This window comes from Heterodontus francisci, chromosome 3 (assembly GCF_036365525.1).
Source record: "Heterodontus francisci isolate sHetFra1 chromosome 3, sHetFra1.hap1, whole genome shotgun sequence".
NCBI lineage: Eukaryota > Metazoa > Chordata > Chondrichthyes > Heterodontiformes > Heterodontidae > Heterodontus > Heterodontus francisci.
This window is the reverse complement of record NC_090373.1, coordinates 196,189,946-196,215,945: the sequence shown is the minus strand read 5'-3', so window position 1 is coordinate 196,215,945 and position 26,000 is coordinate 196,189,946. Positions and strand designations below refer to the sequence as shown.

Here is a 26,000-nt window from a genome sequence, read left to right as displayed (position 1 = left end):
GCAGAACCCAAACTGTGCATCAGTGAGCAGGTTATTGCTGAGCAGTGCCGCTTGATGGCACAGTTGATGACACCTTCTATCACCTTTCGTCACTTTACTGATGATCGAGAGCTGGGTTGGAATTGTCCTGCTTTCTGTGCACAGGACATACTTGGGTAGATGCCAGTGTTGTAACTGTACTGGAACAAACTTGGCGAGGGTCGCAGCTAGGTCTGGAGCACAAGTCTTCAGAACTACTGTTGGAATACTGTCAGGGCCCATTGCCTTTGCAGTATCCAGTGCCTTCAGCCGTTTCTTGATATCACGTGGAGTGAATCGAATAGGTTGAAAGCTGGCATCTGATGCTGAGGACCTCAGGAGGAAGCCGTGTTGGATCTTCCACTCAGCACTTCTGGCTGAAGATGGATGCAAATGCTTCAGACTTGTCTCTTGGAGATCTTCCGTCTACAGCTCCAACCTCATAGTCCCCCAACCCTGAGCAGCCCGGTTCCACCTTCTTCCCAAGATCCAGAAACAGGACTGCCCTAATAAACCTATCATTTCAGCCTGCTCCTGCCCCACTGAACTGATAGCTTTCTATCTCAATGCTTTTTTCCTCCTTTTGTCCAGTCTGTTCCCACCTACATCTGTGACTCTTCTGATGCCCTCCATCACTTTAACAGTTTCCAATTTCCTGGATGTATCCATCATCTCCTCACTATGCATGTCCAATCTCCCTACACCTACATCCTCTACCAGGACAGACTTGGGGCTCCCTGCCGCTTCCTTGAATGGCGGCCCAACCAGTCTCCATTCACCGCTGCCCTCCTCCGGCTGGCTGAACTTGTTCTCACATTGAACAACTTCCTTTTTAACTCAACTCGCAACCCCAAATAAAAGGTGTTGCTATGGATACGTGCAAAGGTCCTAGCTATGCCTGCCTTTTTGTGGGATATGTCGAACATTTCTTGTTTCAGGCCCCCTCCCCTTACCTCTTTTTTTTTCCAGTACATTAATGGTGCCGCTTCCTGCTCTCACCCTGAACTGGCAAACTTCATCAGCTTTGCATCCAAATTCTGCCATTCTATCACCTTCACGTGGTCCATCTCTGACTCTTCGCTCCTCCTCCTTGACTTCTCTGCCTCCAGTTTTAGGGCAAGACTATCAACAAATATTGACTATAAGCCTACTGACTCCCACGGCTATCTCGACTACACTTCTTCACCCCTGCTTCCTGTAGGGACTCCATTCTATTCTTCCAGTTTCTCCATTTCTGTTGCATTGTTCTGATGCCATTTTTCATATAAGCGCTTCTGATAAGTCTTTTTCTCCTCAACTGAGGAATGCCCCCCCCCCCTCCCAAACTGTGGTTACTGGGGCTCTTGACCATGCGCATTCATTTTCTGCACTTCTGCTCTCACTCCTTTCCCACCATGAGAGGGTTCCTTCCACCTTCCACCCCACCAGCTTAACATACAAACAAGGAGCAGGAGTAGGCCACTCGGCCCCTTGAGCCTGCTCTGCCATTCAACAAGACCATGGCTGATCTGTTTGTAACCTCAACTCCACATTCCTGCTTATCCCCGATAACCTTTCACCCCCTTTGCTTATCAAGAATCTATCTACCTCTGCCTTAAAAATATTCAAAGACTCTGCTTCCACCGCCTTTTGAGGAAGAGAATTCCAAAGACTCACCACCCTCTGAGAAAAAGTTGCTTCTCATCGCTGGGTTAAATGGGCGACCCCTTATTTTTAAACAGTGAGCCCTGGTTCTAGATTCTCCCACAAGAGCAAACATTCTTTCCACACCTGCCCTGTCAAGACCCCTCAGGATCTTGTATGTTTCCGTATTCAACGGTTCATCCTCCAGCATTTCCAATACCTCCAGCGTAATGCCACCACCAAACACATCTCTTCCCCTCTCCTTTCAGCATTCCAAAGGGACCATTCACTCTGTGACACCCGCGTCCACCCCTCCTGTTCACAATGGCAGCTTTCTGTGCAAGCACAGGAGATGCAACACCTGCCCTTTAACTTCCTCCCTCCTCACCATCCAACACCCCAAACACATGCCCTTTTACCTCCTTCCTCCTCAATGTCCAAGGCCCCAAACACTCCTTCCAGGTAACAGTGATTTATGTGTACTTAGAGTCATTTATTTATTTATTTTTATTTAGTCATACAGCACTGAAACAGGCCCTTTGGCCCACCAAGTCTGTGCCGACCATCAACCACCCATTTATATTAATCCTACATTAATCCCATATTCCCCACCACATCCCCACCTTCCCTCAATTCTCCTACCACCTACCTACACTAGGGGCAATTTACAATGGCCAATTTACCTATCAACCTGCAAGTCTTTGGCTGTGGGAGGAAACTGGAGCACCCGGCGGAAACCCACGCGGTCACAGGGCGAACTTGCAAACTCCGCACAGGCAGTACCCAGAACCGATCCCGGTTCGCTGGAGCTGTGAGGTTGCGGTGCTGACCACTGTGCCGCCCAATTTCAATTTAGTATACTGTATTCGCTGCTTATATTGCAGTCTGCTTTACATTGGGGGACCAAGCGCAGATTGCGTGACTGCTTTGAGGAACATCTCCATTCACTCTGCAAGCATGACCCCGAGCTATGTGTCACCTGTCATTTTAATTCTCCGCCTTGCTCTCATGCCGATGATTCTTTCTCTTTCCAAAAATATACTTCATTCAGAAAAATTTGCAAAAATACATTAAAAACAGTTCAAATTTCACATTTTGGAATGTACAATAAAGATCAGATTTCTTCGATACAGAAATACATGAAATGCCTCAATTCTTGCCATTCCATTTTAAATGCAATGTACATAGGCATTACATAGTAAAAATACATTTTGGTGCATACAGCCCGAGGGGTTTTACACAGGTTCCAGCCCCTCGGTCCACTACAGTGGGAGACCTTACTCGAGGAACAATACCTCATCATTTGATTAGGCACTTTACAGTCTTCCGGACACAACACTTGAGTTTTAACAATTTCAGACCGTAATCTCTGCCACCTTTTCTGTTTCCTTTTCTTTGCATGTTTCGGTATTACCCTTGTTTTTCTTTTGTTTTTGCTTTCTGGTGGCAGCTGTTCATCATTCTGCCATTGATATCTGCTCCAGGCACATCTTTTGCTTCTTTGTTTCTTGGCTTGCCCCATCACCACTCCCTTTGGCCCTGCACAACTAACCCCTTTGTCATGAAATCTCTCATGTCCTCCACCCTATCACAGACTTTCCATTTTTTTTCTTTTTTCCACACTCTCTTCCTGCCCCCCCCCCCCATTTCACCTGCTTCAAACTTATTAAATATTTAACTTTTCTCATTTCTGCGAAATGTTCACTGTTTCTCTCTCCACAGATGCTGCCTGACCTGAGTATTTGCAGCATTTTCTGTCTTCATTACTGCCACTTAGAGTCAGAGGAAGGACAGCATTACCCCTGAAATAATCAAGAGTGCCAAGCCTGCTATACTCTCAGCACTACATGAACTGCTATGCCTGTGCTGGGACGAGGGAGCAGTACCCCAGGACATGCGCGATGCCAACATCATCACCCTCTATAAAAACAAAGGTGACCGCGGTGACTGCAACAACTACCGTGGAATCTCCCTGCTCAGCATAGTGGGGAAAGTCTTTGCTCGAGTCGCTCTGAACAGGCTCCAGAAGCTGGCCGAGCGCGTCTACCCTGAGGCACAGTGTGGCTTTCGTGCAGAGAGATCGACTATTGACATGCTGTTCTCCCTTCGTCAGATACAGGAGAAATGCCGTGAACAACAGATGCCCCTCTACATTGCTTTCATTGATCTCACCAAAGCCTTTGACCTCGTCAGCAGACGTGGTCTCTTCAGACTACTAGAAAAGATCAGATGTCCACCAAAGCTACTAAGTATCATCACCTCATTCCATGACAATATGAAAGGCACAATTCAACATGGTGGCTCCTCATCAGAGCCCTTTCCTATCCTGAGTGGTGTGAAACAGGGCTGTGTTCTCGCACCCACACTTTTTGGGATTTTCTTCTCCCTGCTGCTTTCACATGCGTTCAAATCCTCTGAAGAAGGAATTTTCCTCCACACAAGATCAGGGGGCAGGTTGTTCAACCTTGCCCGTCTAAGAGCGAAGTCCAAAGTACGGAAAGTCCTCATCAGAGAACTCCTCTTTGCTGACGATGCTGCTTTAACATCTCACACTGAAGAATGCCTGCAGAGTCTCATCGACAGGTTTGCGTCTGCCTGCAATGAATTTGGCCTAACCATCAGCCTCAAGAAAACGAACATCATGGGGCAGGATGTCAGAAATGCTCCATCCATCAATATTGGCGACCACGCTCTGGAAGTGGTTCAAGAGTTCACCTACCTAGGCTCAACTATCACCAGTAACCTGTCTCTAGATGCAGAAATCAACAAGCGCATGGGTAAGGCTTCCACTGCTATGTCCAGACTGGCCAAGAGAGTGTGGGAAAATGGCGCACTGACACGGAACACAAAAGTCCGAGTGTATCAGGCCTGTGTCCTCAGTACCTTGCTCTACGGCAGCGACGCCTGGACAACGTATGCCAGCCAAGAGCGTCGTCTCAATTCATTCCATCTTCGCTGCCTTCGGAGAATACTTGGCATCAGGTGGCAGGACTATATCTCCAACACAGAAGTCCTTGAAGCGGCCAACACCCCCAGCTTATACACACTACTGAGTCAGCGGCGCTTGAGATGGCTTGGCCATGTGAGCCGCATGGAAGATGGCAGGATCCCCAAAGACACATTGTACAGCGAGCTCGCCACTGGTATCAGACCCACCGGCCGTCCATGTCTCCGTTATAAAGACGTCTGCAAACGCGACATGAAATCGTGTGACATTGATCACAAGTCGTGGGAGTCAGTTGCCAGCATTCGCCAGAGCTGGCGGGCAGCCATAAAGACAGGGCTAAATTGTGGCGAGTCGAAGAGACTTAGTAGTTGGCAGGAAAAAAGACAGAGGCGCAAGGGGAGAGCCAACTGTGCAACAGCCCCAACAAACAAATTTCTCTGCAGCACCTGTGGAAGAGCCTGTCACTCCAGAATTGGCCTTTATAGCCACTCCAGGCGCTGCTTCACAAACCACTGACCACCTCCAGGCGCGTATCCATTGTCTCTCGAGATAAGGAGGCCCAAAAGAAAAAGAAGAAATTACTGCCACTATCTACTTTTTAAAATTCCTTCATGGGATGTGAGCATTGCTGGCCATCCCTAATTGCCTTTGAATTGAGTGACTTGCTAGGCAGTTAAGAGTCAACCACATTGCTGTGGGTTTGGAGTCACTTGTAGACCAGACCAGGCAAGACGATAGATTTCCTTCCCTAAAGGACAATCCAGCCCTTTACCTATCAATGTTGCACTTAAGGCAATACATATCAATGTTCAACAATCTGCTTCTTGTATTTTTAATTCTTCATTTCAAATTGCTTCCATTGCCACTGATTGACCTGTAACCACCAGTACTGTAGCTTAGTTTTCTACTAATCAAATATTCTTTCCACACAGCCCAATTTGGAAGATCTAAATCTATGATTGTTATGGGTGATTATCATAAACAAAGTTGCATTCTATAAAAGCTTTCACACACCTTTGTCTTCCTTCACTGAAATCCTAGGAACAGCTTTGCTCCTCTTTAACTTTTTTTCAAATGGAACCCTAATGTCTCTATTTTACCTCTTGAGTTTCCTTTAGCATTGGCTGCCTACTGGGAATCATGACAATGGTATTGCATAGTTTTCTGGAAGTGATGGTCTTGCAGCTACTTTGTAATGTAAATGAATGAGCTTGCACTGGCAGTGATATAATCTGATTGGTTAGTGTTCACATAATTTAGAATAGTATAAGATTTGATTAGATAAGGGTGTTTTTATACCCCCTTCTGAGGTGAGAACAGACTTGGCAGCACAACAGCTTGTTTTGAATCGACTTTATTGAGATGAAGGTAAGGACAAGTTTAAGTTCTCCGATAAACCATAGTCACAAACTCAGGCTGTAATTAACAGCCTAACACAGATACTATCCGTATTAGAGACTGGACAGCAGAGAGCACAACTCTTTCTCTTATAGCTTTGGGTCCTCAAGCTTTTGGCTCTCTCATAGTTTCTCTTGTCTCATGTCGTTGTTGTTCTTTGCCGTACAGGACAAAAGAATGGACTTCTTTTATACTGGCAGCTTTCCAGTTAACCCTCCCCTGTCCCAATCAGTGATTAGTCTTGGATTAAAGGATGTCTTTCTTAACCAACCAAGGATCGTTTTGTGATGGTTGCTAACCTTCTGGATTTACGCAAGCAGTAAACAACAGGGGTCTTTGTGTTGACGCTCGGATTTTCTTCATGAACATGGCGCCAAAATCCATGTGGCCGGCTCACAAAAACAAGCTGATGCTCAGCTCCAGCCTCATGAGGATTACTCTTCGAAACCTGGAGGAGGTGGAGAACTGCGTGGAAGTTCCAATACATGGAAATTCCCTGCTGAAGGGAATCGCAGGAGCACATGGCTGTACTGTATGTTAACGGACAAGATCGCCGATGAGGTTTTACAAGCTGCAGGGCCAAGTTTGAAAGTTATTAGTACGCTGCCCGTTGGATTTGACCATCTCTCTCTGGGAGAAATCAAAAATCGGTTAGTGGATCAAATAGCATCAAGTACTGTGAGCAGTACTTCCAATGATGGGAGCTGATGAAATGTTTTATTACCTGCACCCCCTTCCCCCACTCCCTCCCCTACCCCACCTAAAGCCGCCTTCCCAGCTCCCCCTCGCACCCCCTTCCCCCGCACCACCACCCACCGGCATCCACCTACCCCTGAGCAGGGACCCTAAAAACCCCACTGCCTTATGGGTGTCTCGGGAGAGACCAAGGCTAAGGGAGTAAACCGTTACAGAAAATCCGGAGCGGAACCCCGAAGGTGGTCATATGTCACCTTTGGCCTGTTTCCGACAGTTCCTGCAGCCATACTGGTGCCAAACGTCGTGCTCTGCACTCCTTTGGACCCCACCAGGAAGGCAGCGGTGGGGGTTTTGACACTTGGAAAACTCACAACCTCCATACATCCGCTCAGGCATGCGCCATGGAGAGGTCACTCCATAGTCGCCTCACAGTGACCAAAACATCATGGAAGGCAGCAGTTACGGGTTGGCCTTTATAGCCACGCCAGACGCTGCTTCACAAACCACTGACCACCCATTGTCTCCCGAGACAAAGAGGCCAAAGAAGAAGAAGACTTTTATCAGGGAATTACAGACCTGTTAGCCCTACATCAGTAGTAGGGAAAATGCTAGAATCTATTCTAAAGGATGTGATAAATGGACACCGATAATAATCTGATTGGGCATAGTCAGCATGGAATTATGAATGGGAAATCATGTTTGACGAACCTGTTGGAGTTTTTTGAGGATGTTATCAACAATTGATAAAGGGGAGTCGGTGAATGTGATATACTTGGATTTTCAGAAGGCTTTTTATAAAGTCCCCTACAGGAGGTTTGTTAGCAAAATTAAAGCACATGGGATAGGAGGTAATATACTGCATGGATTATGGATTGGTTAACAAGCAGAAAGCAGAGGGTAGGCATAAATGGGTCAATCTCACGTTGGGGGTACTGCGGGGATCAGTGCTTGGGTCCCGGCTGTTGCAATATATATCAATGGTTTGGATGTGGGGACCAAATGTAATATTTCCAAGTTTGCAGATGACACAAAACTAGGTGGGAATGTGTGTCGTGAGGAAGATGCAAAGCAGCTTCAAGGGGATTTGGACAGACTTGGTGAGTGGGCAAGAACGTGGCAGATGGAATATAATGTGGAAAAATGTGAGGTTATCCATTTTGGTAGGAGGAACAGATGTGCAGAGTATTTATTAAATGGTAATAGATTAGAAAGTATAGATGTACAAAGGAATCCGGGTGTCCTTGTCAGTAAGTCACTAAAAGCTAACATGCAGGTGCAGCAAGCAATTAGGAAGGCTAATTGTATGTTAGTCTTTATCACAAGAGGATTTGAGTACAGGGGTAGTGAAATCTTGCTTCAATTGTGTAGAACCTTGGTTAGACGGCACCTGGAGTGTGCAGTTTTAGTCCCCTTACCTTTGGAAGGATATTATTGCCATTGAGGGAGTGCAACAAAGATTCACCAGACTTGTTCCTGGGATGGCGGGACTGTCCTATGAAGAGAGACTGGGGAAACTGGGCCTGTATTCTCCAGAGTTTCGAAGAATGAGAGGTGATCTCATTGAAACCTACTGAATACTTAAAGGAATAGACAGGGTAGATGCAGCTAAAATGTTTCCCATGGTTGGGGAGTGTAGAACCAGGGGACACAATTTCAAAATAAGGGGGAAGCCACTTAGGACCGAGATGAGGTGAAATTTCTTTCCTCAGAGGGTTGTGAATCTTTGGAATTCTCTACCCCAGAGGGCTGTGGAAGCTCAGTCATTGAACATTTTTAAAGCAGAGATTGACAGATTTCTAAATACAAATGACATAAGGGGATCTGGGGATAATGTGGGAAAGAGGCATTGATGTGGATGATCAGCCATGATCGTATTGAATGGCAGGGCAGGCTCGATGGGCTGAATGGCCTATTCTTGCTCCTATGTTCCTATCTCAATGCTTTTACTTTTTGAGGATGCCTTATCTCACTACGAGGCAAATCTATGCAGAAGCTGTTTCCACTGTCTGTTCCCACGGGGTCTCACCTTTGCTGCAAGTAAGCATTTTAAAACTTAACAATCTCCCTCTGCCTTGACATCTTGTCTATACTGTGCCCTATTTCCTAAGTGTTTTCACTTTACCATACTACAAAGAAGGGTTCTAATAAAGCTAAGTGTTAATTTATGATAAGTAATTTGTCAGTTTATAATAGCTCGATTTTAGCAATTGGTATGCTGGTTAGTAACTTTCAGCAACCTAATAATCAGACAATAAAATGTTTTGAAAGTAAAAATGAAAACTCCTTACTAGAAGTCAGCACTTTTTAGTAACATGATGTGGTCAGTCCGCGGATCATGCAGCTGGAGTTCTTCACAAACCATCCTTGGGGTTAATGGTGAAAAATTGTCCATCATTTTGCAATAATTAACAATTCCATTCTAACTGCACGAGGATAGCTGATGAAAAGTTAAAATGCCACATTGATATTGTAAAGATGTGCTTTGCGTTTGGGACTGAGTAACATGAGTTTTTAAGCTCTGTAACTAGTTTGAGAGGGCTTGATGCAAACAATGAGAAGAAAAACAAGTAGAAAAGTTTCCTGCATTTTCTTCATCTCATCTAATGAGCACAAAAAAAACAATGGTTGTTTAGTCCTCTCCCTTCCCCTGAATATTTCATCGCTTTTGCTTTAGCATGTGTGTTTTAACCCTCAGTTCTGTTTACAGGGTGATCGGTAGGTTTAAAGTGAAGGACAGATTGGGTTTGGAGCCGGCAGCCATCAGTGTGGTTATACGGCCACCTGTATTTGTATAGCACCTTTTAAAGTAGTAAACAGTCCAAGCCGCTTTTCACAGGAGACAGTAGATACCGAGCAGTAGTAGAAGAGTTAGAAAGGTTGATCGGAAGCATAATTCAAAAACGTTGGTCAGTTTTTAAAGGCAGAAAGAGAATTAGCAAGATAAAGTTTTTTTTGAGGGTATCTCGGAGACAAAGGCTGAGGTAGCTCAAAACTCAAATTGTAAGTGGGGCAGAATAGTCCCTATTAGGAAATCCATTATTTAAGAAGGGAGGGAGAGAGAAAACGGAATTGCAGACCTGTTAGCCTTACTTTAGTAGGGAAAATGCCAGAATCAATTCTGAAGGATGTGATAAATGGACACTTGGATAATAATGATCTGATTGGGCATAGTCAACATGGATTTATGAATAGGATATCATGTTTGACAAAGCTGTTGCAGTTTTTTGAGGATGTTACTGACAGAATTGACAAAGGGGAGTTGGTGGATGTAGTATACTTAGACTTTCGAAGGCTTTTGATAAAGTCCCCCACAGGAGGTTGGTTAGCAAAATTAAAGCACATGGGATGAGAGGTAATATACTGGCATGGATTATGGATTGGTTAACAGGCAGAAAACAGAGAGTAGGATTAAATGGGCCATTCCCGCGTTGGCAGGCTGTGACTAGTGGGGTACTGCAAGGATCAGTACTTGCGCCCCAGCTGTTTGCACTATATATCACTGATTTGTATGTGGGGACCAAATGTAATATTTCCAAGTTCGCAGATGACACACAGCTAGGTGTGAATGTGTGTTGTGAAGAAGATGCAAAGCAGATTCAAGGGGATTTGGACAGACTTGGTGAGTGGGCAAGAACATGGCAGATGGAATATAATGTGGAATAATGTGAGGTTATCCACTTTGGTAGGAGGAACAGATATGCAAAGTATTTCTTAAATGGTAATAGATTAGAAAGTGTAAATGTACAAAGGGACCTGGGTGACCTCGTCAATAAGTCACTGAAAGCTAGCATGCAGGTGCAGCAAGCAATTATGAAGGCTAATGGTATGTTAGCCTTTATCACAAGAGGATTTGAGTACAGGAGTAGTTACGTCTTGCTTCAATTGTATAGAACCTTGGTTAGACCACACCTGGAATACTGTGTGCAGTTTTAGTCCCCTTACCTTTGGAAGGATATTATTGCCATTGAGGGAGTGCAACGAAAGTTCACCAGACTTGTTCCTGGGATGGCGGGACTGTGCTAGGAAGAGAGATTGGGGAAACTGGGCCTGTATTCTCTAGAGTTTTGTAGAATGAGAGGTGATCTCATTGAAACCTACTAAATATTTAAAGGGATAGACAGGGTTGATGCAGGTAAGATGTTTTCCCTGGTTAGGGAGTGTAGAACCAGGGGACAAAATTTCAAAATAAGGGGGAAGCCACTTAGGACCGAGATGAGGAGACATTTCTTTCCTCAGAGGGTTGTGAGTCTTTGGAATTCTCTACCTCAGAGGGCTGTGGAAGCTCAGTCATTGAGTATGTTTAAAGTAGAAATTGACAGATTTCTAAATACCAATGACATAAAGAAATATGGGGATAATGTGGGAAAAAGGCTTTGGAGTGAATGATCAGCCATGATCGTATTGAATGGCAGGACAGGCTCGATGAGCTGAATGGCCTGTTCCTGCTCCTATGTTCCTGCTAACTACAGTGCTTTGCGTGATCCCTTTTTGTGTCATATTCTGCACTCCAATTGATTTTCTCCAGAGTTACTTTACCCCAATGCTGCTTCTATAAGCATTTTATAAAATTCTGGGGCTTTCAGTGATGCATTGTGGTGGTAAACAAATTCTGAGGGCACTTTCATTTTGTTGGACTGTGAGGAAGTTATTTATATTTTACCTATCAATAAAACACAGGTTACATGCTTCCTCTTCTCTGCCCTACTGCTCTTCTGAACTTGGCTCTTGTTACTTTTAAGCTCCAAATAAGTCATCCTGCACAAGTCCCATCTACTGCAATTCAGATTCATCGTCCTGTCTCCTTCCTCTCTTTATTATATCTCTCAGAACTACTGAATTCCTTACCTTCCCCAGCTTTCTCTTACCCCTACAATCATCACACCATTAAAGCCCAACTTTGACATTACCTAATCACTGCATGTTAAGTTATTCCAATTTATTTCCCCCTATCCTCTTTAGCTATGGTGTCCTGCACTGTGGGTCTTGACTCTTACTGTATTGTTCTGCAAACCATTGGAATATGCCCTCTGGAGTTGGGAGCAATTAATATTGGAAACTTACAGGAATTCATGACTGCAATCCATATCCTAACTCATGGAAGTAGCATCAATGGAGAAGTCTCTTACAACATGTTGGTGCAGAAGGGGAGGAGAAAGATAGCTGTTGGTCACCAGCTGTAACCCATCACTGCAGTGCTTGAAATGGAAGGGGAGCATTGCACCAGGCAAAATGGGCATTCACCCTGTGAGTGTAACCATGAGCTTGCATCCTGTTAACCTTGTGTGTGCATGTACCATGAAGCATCCACACAGTTTCTTTCAAAGTACTTGCTGTACTCTAGCTAATATAGTCTTTTTGTTTCTGCTCCAATTGGAGTACACGATTAAAGAGAGTCCCTTTTATTAGTACTTTTTTTGTAAAGTTTTCAGCAGAATTCTCAATTATGGCTTAGAGAGAAAATATTCAGCGTGGACACGATGGGCTGAATGGCTACCTTCTGTGCGATAAATTTCTATGATTTTATGTTCAGGGAAAAAGAAAACAAATATGTGTATGCTGTGGCTGAGTGCAGTTTTGGTGCAGTTATCTTGGCACAGAAAATGGGTGAACAGGAAGCAGATGCAAGGCAAGCTGGAGGAGTTGACCAGGTGCCAAGAACATGAATTGAAAAGCAAACCATTTTTAATTAGTGTTTGAGAAGTGTAGCCATGTTATATTTATATATGGCATGACTGCAGATTGGTGCAAACGGTTAATTTTTACCTGGTCACTCATTTCTTTGCTATTTTCTGCTGAGCTTGAGGGTCCAACTAAAGTAAACAATGTTTTTTTTTCTGTAGAAGATGGTTTTCTTTTCCCTAGACTGGTAGTGGGGGTGCTGCATTTGGCTTTGGTCATCCTAGGCAAGGGGTTTGGGGGAGACAAATCTAGCCTTGGACCCTGCTCCTGCCTAGCACGATCCAGTGAACCCCCCCCCCCCCCACCCCCAGAAAGTGAATGATGGATGAGTATATGGCCAGGCGCGGCTCTAATGTTACCACTATTGATTATTTCAGCTCACATAAAAACTAACTACTTGGTGATGTGTTTCAGAACTATACCTCATCTGATTCAGGAGAGGAGGAAAGCTTTTCATGGGCTATCTTTGGAACGGATCCGTGACCTGGTCCCTTGCTTTTGACAAGTAACATTTGTGCCACACAAGTGCCAGGCATTGACAATCTCCAAGAGAGATACTAGCCATCTCTCCTTAACTTTCAATGGCATTGCCTTTGCTGGATCCCCCACTATCAACATCCTGGGCGTTACCATTGACCAGAGACTAAACTGGAGCAACCACGTAAATACTGTGGCTAAAAGCGTAGGTCAGAGGCTGGAATTCTGTAGTGAGTAATCCACCTCCTGACTCCCCAAAGCCTGTTCACCGTCTACAAGGCACAAGACAAGAGTGTGATGGAATACTCTCCACTTGCCTGGATGAGTGCGGCTCCAACAACACTCTGGAAGCTCGACACCATCCAGGGCAAAGCAGTCTACTTTATTGGCACCGCATCCACCATCTTAAACATTCACTCGCTTCACCACTGACGCGCAATGACAGCAGTGTGTACCGTCTAAAAGATGCATTGCAGCAACACGCCATGCCTCCTTCAACAGCACCTTCCAAACCTGCGACCTCTTCCACTTAAAAGGACAATGGCAGCAGATGCATGGGAACACCACCATCTGCAAGTTCCCCTCCAAGCCACATACCATCCTGACTTGGAAATATATTGTCGTTACTTCACTATTGCCGGATCAAAATCCTGGAACTACCTCCTAACAGCACTGTGGATATACCTGCACCAGGGGTTCAAGAAGGCAGCTCACTACCACCTTCTCGAGGATAATTAGGGACGGGCAACAAATGCTGGCCTTGCCAGTGACGTCCACATCCCATGTTCTTGTGAAGTGCTACAGCAGTAATAGAAGCCAATTGTAGCATCTCCTCAGAGATTGGTGCTCATACCACTCTGGTGCTCACTGCCACTCTTGTCTGCCTTTACTTGATCAACCACTGAATTGATCACATACAGGATTTTCATTGTTGTGGATTATTGCAAACTAACTTGTTAACTTGAATGCAGTACCCAGTTGTGAAATTTAGATAAATTATCATGCTTATGATTTCTACATTTTTGAGTTAAATGGATGAGACACCCTCATCAAGACATGGCAGAAGACAATTAAAGTGCTTCACTCGCTACTTGATTATTGATGTAGTTTCACTGTAATAAACTTTTAATTCTGGTATATAGGATCAGGTGACTAAAAATTAAGTACTTGTCTTTAAGTGCTGAAATTGATTTTCCCATTCCCAACTCGATAATCTACTATTAAAGATGGTTAGAAAACAAGTATCTGGAGTAATTGAACAGAACAATTTATGATACATTTTTCCCCCTTTTACTTAGGATGTTGGTTATGTTGGCAAGGCTGCATTTTATTGCTCATTCCTAATTGCCCTGAAAACTTGGTGGCGGGACATCTCCTTAAACCACTGCAGTGGTTTGAACTCACCTTCAAAGAGAATAGGATAAAAATAAACATGCATGCAGACTGTAGGTCGATGTTACAAATTCAACTTTGCTGTAAATACCTTCTTGGGCGTTGCTCCCATAAGCGATCTGAATGTTTTTCTGTTATGGGAGGTGACCACCAAAATATGAAAAGGACACAAAAAGACTAGCTGGCCCATTGATTCTCAACATGATGCAACTAACTCTAGGCTGATATCCAGTGCAGTGCTACACTGTTGGAGGTACCATCTTTTGGATGAGACATTAAACGAGGCTTCATCTAGCCTCGCAGGGGCCTGTAAAAGATCCCACGGCACTATTTCTGACAAAAGCAGGGGAGATCTCCCCAGTGCCCTGGCCAATATCTATTTATTTATTTGTTTGTTTGTTTCATGGGATGTGAGTGTCTTTGGCAGTACCAGCATTTGTTGCCCTTGAGAAGGTGGTACTGACACTGGCTGAAAAAATAATTGCATTGGCTTCCATCACCAGTTCACCCCAAAAACTTGCCAAGCATTCTGGAGAAAAGATATAGTTCAGTGAGGCCTTGGCTTCACGCGCTGATGTATGGTACCACTAGTGCAATGTAGTTTCTTGCTCATGATTTTTGAGTTCCTAATGACAAGTAGAGACTAAATTTCCTCCTGGGAAGGAAAACAAGTGTGTCGCCCTTGATTTACAGCAGAATTTAATTGTCACTTGAGGGCTGATTTGTATTATTGTTATACAGTGCTACTAATAGAGAGCTGAGACCAATCTTATTCTCTTCAAAACTCCCCACTGCAAAATATTCACGTTAGCACTAGCAGACACACCAGCAGGTTATTTCTCCCTCCCCAGCTCCTGTAAGGCTCAGATGAGCTAGCTCTGTGCAAGTTAGGTCTAGATGGTTCATTACCAAGCCAGATGGTTACATATAGATATTGAGCCATTGGGGAGCTAATTGTTCAACAACCAGCCTGCAGATGGCACTTTATGGCACAATTGATGCATAGGTGCCTCTGTATTCCTGGAAGAGCCAGAGCACATGATAGATTGTAACTACCCAGCTAGATGCTGCAAAATGATGCTGAGCTTTCTCTTTGTCAGCTGTTTGCTGTCCCCAGTGTGTGAAATCGTGCTCACCTTTTTCACACAAAGCGAGTGTGCTAGTGTTGTGCAGAGCTAATCCCCTAGTATTGCGCTTTTTTTTTCAACTTGTCTATTTTATTCCCCCTTATTTTCCCTTTCGAATATACCAACCCCATCTGAAAGGCTACTTAGGCATCCTTTCTGAGGTTTCCACCAATTTGATCCAAGAATTGTCATCAGGACGAATGCACCAGCTTGCTTCTTGTGGCTTAGTGTCTCATGACTTTCCTGGCAGATGCCCATGACAGATTGATGCTGTATCATGTGGGGAAATGCGTGCTTGTGTTTGTACCATAGTGTGTAGGAGTCTGACATACTACCCCATTGTTCTGTTGAAAAGTCACTGCTAAAGTATTAACAGGTCCTTTTTCCCATGCTGGCTGACTTACTACCAATTTCAGTATTCATGGTTTCTCTTAATCTGTTGCGCCATGTACCTCCTATACTGTGCTGAAGTAATAAACATTTTATTGTCTCCTTTCAGACTGCCAAAGGTGTACTGGTCTCCTTGATGCAAATGGGACAGCTGGAGAATATAAGCTCACCGGACCACTTTGTGCTTGAAACAAAAGAAATGTCGTTTTTTAACAGCTGTAAGTCTTTTCAGGGTTTTTGACTGAGAATTATGTAATGTGGCAGAGTAGGGAGGGGCAACATATTGCATGACCGAATACTTTAAGATCAAGATAATGAATTCCAAGGCAGCATAGCAGGATAAGCAGCTGAACACATGATCCTGAACAGTTCTGATCTCATCACTGGCTGTTATCTCCAATTCATTTGCCTTGGTGGAAGAAGCTTTAGTTTGTTCTTGGATGTAATGTGGACTGAGCATGGTATATAACTAAAAATGGGAGGAGGTGGGGAATGTTTAACCTTGAACTCGGCATGCTCACATGACATCTCTAACATTAACTACTTGTGAATCATAGAATCTTGCAGCACAGAGGGAAACATGTTGGCCCATTGTGCCTGTGCTGGATGGAGGAGTATATTCAGTACCAAGTGGTGCTAACAAAGAGAGATGAATAAGTCCTAAAAGAGCCCATTCATTACAAGGATATGGTGAAAACATGTTTCATGTCAGCGCCTTTTTGCTGCTTGTCAAATCAGTTTTGTGGCTATAAGGTGGAAAATGGTTTTGGGTGTGATTATTCGGCATTCACCTGAAGTATCCTGTCAATGTCAAGCTATTATCGACAGGGTCACCCTGTTGTACCTCAAAGATATGTAGGCCAAAAACTAGCTACTCTAATTTTCTATGGATCTGAGCTGAGGCCACATTTTTTTGATACCCTACCTTGAAAGAAACATTGATACTCAATGAATATCTATTTAGAAATATGATTGGAGATTATAAGGATAAGTGCAAGCAGAGATGGTTGAGTGCTGGGTAGGACATGATAGTACAAAAGCGAAATACAGCAAATGCTGTAAACCAGAAATAAAGACAGAAATGCTGGAAATACTCAGCAGGTGAGGCAAGATCGGTGGAGAGAGAAACAGAGTTCACATTTCAGTTATCACCCTGAAACGTTAGCTTTGTTTCTCTCTCCACAGATGCTGCCTCATCTGTTGAGTATTTGCAGAATTTTCTGTAGAATATGATGGCACCTGATTTAGCACCAGACCAAGGAAGGTATTAGATTGTCAAAAGTAAATAGTGTAAGGTGCAAGCCCGGAGGCTCTAGAATATTGCTTGATTTACCTTTCAAAGATGGGACAAACTTTACAAAAATCTTCCCTTGGGACATTAAATCTCTGGGGTAAGGTCCACAATTCATTTCCTACATTACAACAGTGACTTCAAAAAAAAAAAGGACTTCATTGATTCTAAAGGGCTTTGGGACATCCTAAAGTTGTAAACTGTGGTATGTGAATGCAAGTCTTTATCACAGAATAAATTGTCTACTGTCCATGAAGGGAATAGGCTCAACAGACCTTTATCTGTATGTGCTTTGTGTTCTCATTATCAACTGCTGATTGCTATTGAGGAATATCAGGGAGGAGCGAGGCTATGGGTAAAAGTGCTCAGAGACCTGTCCTGCTTTCATGCTCCACCTCAAGTACCAAGATGGTGGTGTTGAGTTGTTTGAATATGAGCAGTGTATTGTTAAGATGAGTGCATGAGGCACAGTGTGCGGCTGGCTCTATTCTTGAAATATTCCTTTCAAGCACTTCACTTTGAATGTAAAACTTTTATTAAAACTGCGTAATTCCCATTTCAAAAAGTAAGGTATCCTCCCAAGCGAGATACTAGTTTACTATCATAAATATATGTGGAACTTGAAGGCAGTGTCAAAGCTGTGACTATGAAAATCTTACGGTATCAGCTCAGTAACTTACAACTGAGCTTCCAATATCAGTATTTATCAATTAATTACAATTTGTGATATTGGTCATTGCAAGATGACTTTAGGAAATGAGCATCAGAACTAGTTTGTTGAAGTAACTGATTTGTAGTGAGTGGCATGTAGGGCACAGTTTTAAGATCCAGAATGCCTCTTTTTACCTTTCATTTTATGAAGTGTGACTGACCCTGATTTAGATGTGCATAAAAATCCTGAACCCTGGAAATGTTGAATTAATCTTCCTGCTAAGATATAGCTGTGAGCTGAAGAAGCTTACCCAGCAAAATGTTTTCTAACAAAATTTATTACAAAGAGATTCATTGCAACAGAGGTTAATTTTAGTAATAAAAACGAAAAGTGCTGGAAAATACTCAGCAGGACTGGCAGCATCTGTGGAGAGAGAAGCAGAGTGACCTTTCATCAGGTTAATTTTAGTAATGTGGTTTGTGTGCTCATGCTGTTAATCACAGTTTTTTGCCCCTATCTTTGACACAGTTGGCTATCTGTGTTACCTTTAGGTTAGATACTTCACATGTAATAGTCCAGAGCATTGATCAGTCCTTTTTTTTAAATTCATTCATGGGATGTGGGCATCGCTGGCTAGGACAGCATTTATTGCCCATCTCTAATTGGCCTTGAGAAGGTGATGGTGAGCCACCGTCTTGAACTGCTGCAGTCTGTGTGAGGTAGGTATACCCACAGTGCTGTTAGGGAGGGAGTTCCAGGATTTTGCCCCAGCGACAGTGAAGGAACAGCGATATAGTTCCAAGTCAGGAGGGGGTGTGGCTTGGAGGGGAACTTCCATGTGGTGGTGTTCCCATGTATCTGCTGCCCTTATCCTTCTAGGTGGTAGAGGTCATGGGTTTGGAAGGTGCTGTCTAAGGAGCCTTGGTGCGTTGCTGCAATCCATCTACCACTGTGTGTCAGTGGTGGAGGGAGTGAATGTTTGTGGATGGGGTGCCAATCAAGTGTCCTTCAGGTCCATTCCCGTCATGTCTTGCACAATCAACAATAACAACTTATATAATGCTTTGGAAAATGTACAAAATGTACTGGTTGTTACATTTCAAATACATGCTATAAAATTTTTGTCTTGTGTAAGGTTGTCAATTTCACCAAGAAAAAGAAAGACTTGCATTTTTATAGCAGCTTTCACAACTACCCAACGTCTCAGATTGCTTTATAGCCAATGGAGTACTTTTTGAAGTATAGTCATTGTTGTATTGTAGGAAACACAGCAGCTAATTTTACCACACAAAACTCCCATAAACAGCAATGTGAGCACGACCAGATCACCTGTTTTTGTGATGTTGGTTGAAGGATAAATATTGGCCAGGACACTGGGGAGAACACCCCTGCTCTTATGCGAGAAAGTTCTGTGGGATCTTTTGCATAGTAATGTCTCCTGTCTCAGTAATGTCTCATCCAAATTATCCGAGTAATTAAACATCACCAATAGCACCTTTTAAGTAGTGTCTGCGGGTTAAAGAATTCCTGCTTTGTGTAGCACTAAGGTTTGCAAACCAGAAAATTCCAGATTCAATTACTGTTTGTGCTGAGTTAGCTGAATTCAGTTTGGTTACTGCAGTTAGCTCTGGAACTCTGTTGCCCATATTCTAACTCACACTAAACCCCAGCACCTCTCTGCTTGCTGACCTGTATTGGCTTTCAGCACAGCAGCACCTCGTGTATTTTTTTTAAAATTCTTATCCGTGTTTTCAGATGTCTATGTGGCCTCGCCACTCGCTCTTCCTCCATCCCTCGAACCCTATGAGATCTCTGTGCTTCTTTAATTCTGACCTTTTGTGCATCCCTGATTTTCATCACCTTTGCCATTGGTGGCTATACCTTCATTTATCTCAACCCTAGGCTCTGGAATTCCTGATGTGGCTCATGTGGACAGACTAGAAAAACTGTTCTTAACGCAAGAAGTATAAGGGGAGATTTAAGGCATTTTAAGATAATGAAGCATCGTCAAAGTATAAATAAGAAGAAACTGTTTCCAGTGGTGAGAGGTTGGTAACCAGCAGTCACAGATGTAAGGTAATTGGCAAAAGGGACAGAGGTGAAATAAGGAAAAAAAAATTCAATGATGCCTTTTGGAAGTGAATTGGATATATAATTGAAAAGGAAAGAATTTGCAGGACTATGGGGAAACAGCAAGGGAGCTTTCAACGAGCTGGCACAGTCATGATGGGTCAAATGGCCTTATTCTGTGTTGTATCATTTTGTGATTCTTTAATTGTGGAGTATAAATGAGGTGTTATTACACTATTTGTGTAGAATGTACCAGAGCTGACTTAGCTTTGGGGAAAAGTAGAATATTTTTTACATTGCTGTTCAATGTTTCTATTTCTGTTATTTAGTGTGTGGCAAATATTACATTTTTAAAAATGGTACTTCAGGAAGGCATTGAAGCAGGTAAGGGGACTTATGTTGCCAGTAGTTGGCAGTAATGACATTTTCTTAATTTTTATAGCGCCAGAATATAAGAGAGACAGAAATTTCATGAGTTGCATGACCAGATTTTTCAATTGTTTTTCTTAAAGCATGTTGTTTAGTTCTGCTCTTGGACCATGATTTCTAACTTTAACTCTGCTTAAGCGAGTTGAATTATGAGGACAAGTTGCATTGACTAGGCTTGTATTCCTTAAGTATGGAAGATTTAGGAGTGATTTAATTGAGGTGCTTAAGAAGATTAGAGGGGAAGATCGGGTAGATAGAAAGTATTTCCTCTGGGGGAGTCCAGAACATGGGGCTATAACCTTAAAATTAGATCTTGACTGTTCAGGGATGATGTCAGAAAACACTTCTTCACTCAAAGGGAAATGGCTCTTGTGCATCCCTGATTTTAATTGCTCCACCATTGGTAGCCACACCTTCAAGTGCCTGGGCCCTAAGCTCTGGAATTCCTTCCTTTAAACCTTTCTACCTCTCTTTCTTGCTTTATGATGCTCCTTAAAACCTACCCTCTTTGACCAAGCTTTGGATCATCTGTCCTAATATCATCTTGTGCAGCTCGTGCGACAGCACTCTTATGAAGTGTTTTGGGACTACATTAAAGGCACAATATAGATGCAATTTGTTGTTTGTTTGGGAATCTGTAACTTTTTTAAAATTTCTCCACCCTGTAAATAAAAAGCTGTTGAGGCTGGTTGTGGTTGTTTGAGATCAATCATCTCAGCCCCAGAACTTCGCTGCAGGAGTTCCTCAGGGCAGTGGCTGGGTATTCTACGGCGAGTAATTCACCTCCTGATTCCCTAAAGGCTGTTGACCATCTGCAAGGCACGTCAAGAGTGTGATGGAATACTCTCCACTTGTCTGGATGAGTGAAGCTCGAACAATACTCAGGAAGCTCGACACCATCCAGGACAAAGCAACCTGCTTTATTGGCACCCCCATCCACCAACTTAAACTTTCACTCCTTCCACCATGGCGCACAGTGGCAGCAATGTATAACTTCTACAAGATGCACTGCAGCAATTCACCAGGGCTCCTTCTACAGCACACTATGACTCTATGACACTTTCCAAACCCACAATCTCTTCCACCTATCAGCACAAGGGAAGCTGATGTGTGGCAAGTTACACAATGCCAGGCAATGACCATTTCCAACAAGAGAGAATCCAACCATCTCCCCTTGACATTCAGTGGCATTACCATCGCTGAATCCCTCACTATCAACATCCTGGGGGTTACTATTGACCAGAAACTGAACTGGACGAGCCAGTACTGTGGCTACAAGAGTAGGTCAGAGGCTGGGAATTCTGCAGTGAGTAACTCCCCAAAGCCTGTTGTTACGACCAGGTGAGGAAGGGGTCTCAGGCTCCCCTTTTGCCCCTTCTCTGGTTTGACTGCAATAAGGTTTATCTTTTAACAGTGATTTAACTTACCACCTCAGTGAACACTTGCTCCTGTTGCTCTAACATAATTGCAAATGAATCAATCAGACAGGTTTACTTGAGTTTAAACAAGAAAGATGTAAGTTTATTAACCTTATCACTCTAAACTGGTTAAAATTACTAAAATACGCTACACATCCACACTCTCATTCACACAAGACACACACACACACACACACACACACACACACAGATTACAGAGGACAAAACCGAGTTGTGAGGTTGGGGTAGAGTCTGTAATAAATGGAATTGAAATACAGTTCAGTAGTCTTGGTGTCTTTAGTTGAAATTGTAGTCCTGAAGTCCTTGCTGGGCCACGTGCATGGTTGCAGACTTGCTTATAACCTAGTTGTTGGTTGTAAGGATCTGTAGGCTTGGCTTCACCAGCTACAGCTTGAGGCTTCTCTGGATCTCTACTAGAGAGAGAGAGAGAGCGAGAGAGGAGGGAGCTGTTCTCTTGATGACTTTCAGTTACAGTTTGCCTTCTGAGTCACAATTCACAATCTCCCAGAGTTGGACAAGCAGTCACATAACATGACCAACTCTTTGTTAATGCAGTTCATCCAGAATTTCCTCTGAAATTCAGGGTTCTCCCCTCAGGCTGCCCAGACATACTTGGTGGGGGGGTGGGGTGACTCTTTCAAAGTCAATGGGTGTCGATGGCTTTAGACGGCCACATATTGACAAGGCTATCTCACAGATAATTGAATCAGGGAGCACCCCATTGTTCTGGCTTGGCTGAGTCAATCATGTCTGTCTCCAGTCTAATTCTTTGTTTTTTCACATGCAAATGTTCGTGGCCATCTTGGCTGCTAGCTGTTCTTTTTAAAAAGAAAGTTATTTGTAACAATTTCCAGTTAAAGTCTCAGGCAAAGTTCCACACGAGGAAATTAATTTTTTCCAATTGACATGGGGTTTTCATTACACTGTCCACCATCTACGAGGCACAAGTCAGGAATGTGATGGAATTCTCTTCTCTTGCCTGGATGAGTGCAGCTGCAACAACACTCCCTTCATCACCGATGCACAATGGCAGCAGTGTGTACCATCTAAAGATGTAATGCAGCAACTCAACAAGGATGCTTCGACAACACCTTTCAAACCCGTGACCTTTACCACCGAGAAGGACAAGGGCAGCTGATGCATATGAACACCATCACCTGCAGGTTCCCCTCCAAGCCACTGACTTGGAACTATAATTGGCGTTCCTTCACTGTTGCTGGGCCAAAGTCCTGGAACTCCCTTCCTAACAGCACTGTGGGTGTACCTACACCACATGGATTGCAGCAGTTCGAGAAGATGACTCACCGCCACCTTCTCAAGAGCAATTAGGGATGGACAATAAATGCTGTCCGAGCCAGCGACGCCCACATCCCATGAACAAAAAAAGGGGGGGTGTCAATTGAAAATTTATGAAACTGAGATTAATAGTTTTTTGTTAGACAAGAATATTAAGTGTTATGGAATGAAGGCAGGTGGATGTAGGTAAGGCACAAATCAACCGTGATCTAATTGAATGGTGGAAAAGGCTTGACGGCTTACTCCTGTTCCTATGTTCCTTTCTAACTTCTGCCGAACACAATGGTGGAGAATCCCCATGGAGAGAGTTGAAAGCCACTTTGTTTCAAGATATGGTGTGTATTGATGTTGTTACGACCGGGGTTGGAGGAGTGCACTGGCTTTCTCAAGTTCCACTTCTCCACGGGTTACAACAAATATTTTAAATGTTTTACCCAGTTCCTGATATGGCCAATTATATACTTCATTCTAGTTTCAGAATAAAAATCCACCAACCAGGTTTCTTTAATAAACATCAAAATTATTAATTTATTACAAAATTCAATAAAGTTGCAAAGCTTATTAACACACAGGTTGAAATATGAAAGTATAAATATATTCCCTTCTAAATAACCCAACACACATGCGCGCACACACCGGTTAAAGAAAAAATAAAGAAGCTTTCTCTGCAGAGATCAACTTTACAAAAACAAAAATACTTTGGCTAAATACTTGTTAATTCTTGAAGGAAAAAGGATAAGCCACGAAATGTTCCAGTTGGTCTGGCGTACCGATACACGTAGACGGGTGTCACTAGACACATGCAGTTCTCACTGGGATCTTTTCAGAAATAGTTCATTCAGGAGATGTGAAGAGAAAGTCTTGCAGAAGCTTCTCAGGAGAAATGCTGCATCAGTTTCTCCAGTTCTCATACTGTGTTCTCAGGGTTTCTCAATGAGGTGGAACAGGATGAGCTGTTAGCAGGCTTACACCCCAACTGCGCATTCAAACAGTTCAAAAATTAAACCTACTCCTGACCACCATAAATCTAGTCACTTCTCTGTGAACAGCTCCAATAGTCAGCAAGGCTCCTGCTGTTTACTTAGCTTAAGACATGTGACTTCCAGGAAGTGTGTGTTTGCTTTTAAACAAAGTCCCAAGTGTCCTTCCAGTGACCCATTAAAAAAAAACCAAGTCTAGCATCTCCTCAAATATTCTTCATAGTCTTTTACACAAAAGTCCTCAAAAATATTAACATTGGCAGTATCTTCAGGACAAAGAGTTTCTATATTCAACAATCAGGTTTTGGCCCCTGCAGAAACATTTGTGACTTCAGTCCTGTTCCATCCCCTGTCCTGCTTGTTTTTTTTCAGGTTGAAACAAATGTTCAGAATCACAGAATAATACAGTGCAGAAGAGGCCCTTCGGCCCATCGAGTCTGCACCGATGCATTAAAACACCTAACTTGTCTACCTAATCCCATTTGCCAGCACCTGGCCCATAGCCTTGAATGTTATGACGTGCCAAGTACTCATCCAGGTACTTTTTAAAGGATGTGAGGCAACTTGCATCTACCACCCTCCCAGGCAGGGCATTCTAGACTGTCACCACCCTCTGGGTAAAAAAGTTCTTACTCAAATCCCCCTTAAACCTCCCGCCCCTCACCTTAAACTTGTGACCCCTCGTAACTGACCCTTCAACTAAGGGGAACAGCTGCTCCCTATCCACCCTGTCCATGCCCCTCATAATCTTGTACACCTCGATCAGGTCACCCCTCAGTCTTCTCTGCTCCAGCGAAAACAACCCAAGCCTATTCAACCTTTCATCATAAATGTTCAAATGTTGCATGATGTCGATGTTCTGTTTCTCCTTGAACTGAGCTTTCAACCTTGCGTCCATTCCATCACTAAGATTCTCTCTATCTGTCTCATAATATCATCCATTTCTACCTCTACCTACACCAACCAATTCCAGAATGCTCAACCATACCTTTAACACCTCAAGGCTCAACTTTTTTTAATTATTAATTCTCAGAATATGTCTATTACTGGAAATTATTAGAAACATAGAAAATAGTAGCAGGAGTAGGCCATTCGGCCCTTCGAGCCTGCTCAGCCATTCATTATGATCATGGCTGATCATCCAACTCCGTAACCTGTTCCTGCTTTTGCCCCATATCCTTTGATCCCTTTAAACCCAAGAGCTATATCTGACTCCTCCTTGAAATGTTTTGGCCTCAACTGCTTTCTGTGGTAGCGAATTCCACAGATTCACCACTTTCTGGGTGAAGAAATTTCTCCTCATCTCAATCCTGAATGGTTTACCCAGTATCCTTAGACTATGACCCCTGGTTCTGGACTCTCCCACCATCGGGAACATTCTACCTGCATCTACCCTGTCAAGTCCTGTTAGAATTTTATAGGTTTCTATGAGATCCCCCCTCACTCTTCTGAGCTCCAGCAAATATAATCGTAACCGACTCAATCTCTCCTCATACGTCAGTCCCGCCATCCCAGGAATCAGTCTGGTAAACCTTCGCTGCACTGCCTCTATAGCAAGAACATCCTTCCTCAGATAAGGAGACCAAAACTGCACACAATATTCCAGGTGTGGCCTCACCAAGGCCCTGTATAATTGTAGCAAGACATCCCTGCTCCTGTACTCGAATCCTCTCGCTATGAAGGCCAACACACCATTTGCCTCTTTTACCACCTGTTGCACCTGCATGCTTACCTTCAGCGACTGGTGTACGAGAACAGCCAGGTCTCACTGCATATTCCCCTCTCTCAGGTTTGTTAGCGTCACTCGGGAGGGTTTAAACTAGTGTGGCAGGGGGGTGGGAACCACAGCAGTAGGACAGCAAGTGAAATAAATGAAGGGGAACTAGTAAATAAGGCCAGTAAGACTAAGAGAAAGAGCAGGCAGGGAGATGTTGCGGAGAACAGTGGGACTGGTGGTCTGAGGTGCATTTGTTTCAATGCAAGCAGTATAACAGGTAAGGCAGATGAACTTAGAGCTTGGATTAGTACTTGGAACTATGATGTTGCTGCTATTACAGAGACTTGGTTGAGGGAAGGACAGGATTGGCAGCTAAATG

The 26,000-nt window shown here is 43.5% G+C and overlaps 1 protein-coding gene across 8 annotated transcripts in view; it reads left to right on the top strand.

The window, feature by feature from the left end:
- disp1 (dispatched homolog 1 (Drosophila)) overlaps positions 1 to 26,000 on the top strand; it is a 567,770-nt gene that overhangs the window by 48,274 nt on the left and 493,496 nt on the right. For 7 of the 8 annotated variants that reach the window (XM_068028051.1, XM_068028065.1, XM_068028063.1 and 4 more), the window contains one exon: positions 15,857 to 15,965. The exons of the other annotated variant lie outside the window; for it this stretch is intronic. The gene's annotated coding sequence lies outside the window, so the exon portion shown is untranslated. The remainder of the gene's footprint in view (positions 1 to 15,856; positions 15,966 to 26,000) is intronic. 8 annotated transcript variants of the gene reach the window in all.